The sequence below is a fragment of the Mus caroli genome, unplaced genomic scaffold (genome assembly GCF_900094665.2).
Source record: "Mus caroli unplaced genomic scaffold, CAROLI_EIJ_v1.1 scaffold_16220_1, whole genome shotgun sequence".
Taxonomy (NCBI): domain Eukaryota; kingdom Metazoa; phylum Chordata; class Mammalia; order Rodentia; family Muridae; genus Mus; species Mus caroli.
This window is the reverse complement of record NW_018390821.1, coordinates 6,768-8,553: the sequence shown is the minus strand read 5'-3', so window position 1 is coordinate 8,553 and position 1,786 is coordinate 6,768.

Here is a 1,786-nt window from a genome sequence, read left to right as displayed (position 1 = left end):
TATATTATTTGTGATTATTTAGAAGGGAGTTGTTTCCCTAGTTTCTTTCTCAACCTGTTTATCCTTTGTGTAGAGAAAGGCCATTGACTTGTTTGAGTTAATTTTATATCCATCTACTTCATTGAAGTTGTCTATCAGGTTTAGGAATTCTCTGGTGGAATTTTTAGGGTCACTTATATATACTATCATATCATCTGCAAATAGTAATATTTTGACTTCTTCCTTTCTTATTTGTATCCCCTCTATCTCCTTTTGTTGTCGAATTGCACTGGCTAGGACTTCAAGTACTATGTTGAATAGGTATGGAGAAAGTGGGCATTCTTGTCTAGTCCCTGATTTTAGTGGGATTGCTTCCAGCTTCTCACCATTTACTTTGATGTTGGCTACTGGTTTTCTGTAGATTGCTTTTATCATTGATAGGTATTGGCCTTGATTTCCTGATCTTTCCAAGTCTTTTATCCTGAATGGGTGTTGGATTTTGTCAAATGCTTCCTCATCATCTAATGAGATGATCATGTGGTTTTGTCTTTGAATTTGTTTATATAGTGGATTACATTGATGGATTTATGTATATTAAACCATCCCTGCATCCCTGGAATGAAACTTACTTGGTCAGAATGGATGATTGTTTTGATGTTCTTGGATTCGATTAGCAGTAATTTTATTGATTATCTTTGAATTGATATTCAGAAGGGAAATTGGTCTGAAATTGTCTATCTTTGTTGGGTCTTTCGGTCGTTCAGGTATCAGAGTAATTGTAGCTTCATAAACTGAATTGGGTAGAATACCTTCTGCTTCTATTTTGTGGAATAGTTTTTGAAGAAGTGGATTAGATATTGTTTGAAGGTTGATAGAACTCTGCACTAAACCCATCGGTTCCTGTGCTTTTTTTGGTTGGGAGACTGTTAATGACAGTTTCTATTTCTTTAGGGGATATAGGACTCTTTAGATCATGAACCTGATCCTGATTTAACTTTGGTACCTGGTATCTGTCTAGGAATTTGTCAATTTCATCCAGGTTTTCCAGTTTTGTTGAGTATAGCATTTTGTAGAGAATCTGATGGTGTTTTGGATTTCTTTGGGATCTGTTGTTATGTCTCCCTTTTCATTTCTGTTTTTGTTAATTTGGATGCTGTCCCTGTGCCCTCTAGTGAGTCTAGCTAAGGGTTTATCTATCTTGTTGATTTTCTCAAAGAACCAGCTCCTGGTTTGGTTGATTCTTTGAATAGTTCTTCTTGTTTCCACTTGGTTGATTTCTCCCCTGAGTTTGATTATTTCCTGCCAACTACTCCTCTTGGGTGAATTTGCTTCCTTTTTTTCTAGAGCTTTTAAGTGTGTTGTCAAGCTGCCAGTGTGTGCTCTCTCCAGTTTATTTTTGGAGGCATGAGTTTTCCTCTTAGAAATGCTCTCATTATGTCCCATAAATGTGGGTATGTTGTGGCTTCAGTTTCATTAAACTCTAAAAAGTCTTTAATTTCTTTCTTTATTCCTTCCTTGACCAAGTTATCATTGAGAAGAGTGTTCTTCAGTTTCCACGTGAATGTTGGCTTTCTATTATTTATGTTGTTATTGAAGATCAGCCTTACTCCATGGTGGTCTGATAGGATGCATGGGACAATTTCAGTATTTTTGTATCTGTTGAGGCCTGTTTTGTGACCAATTACATGGTCAGTTTTGAAGAAGGTACCATGAGGTATTGAGAAGAAGGTATATCCTTTTGTTTTAGGATAAAATGTCCTGTAGATAGCTGTTAAATCCATTTCTTTCATAACTTCTGTTAGTTTCA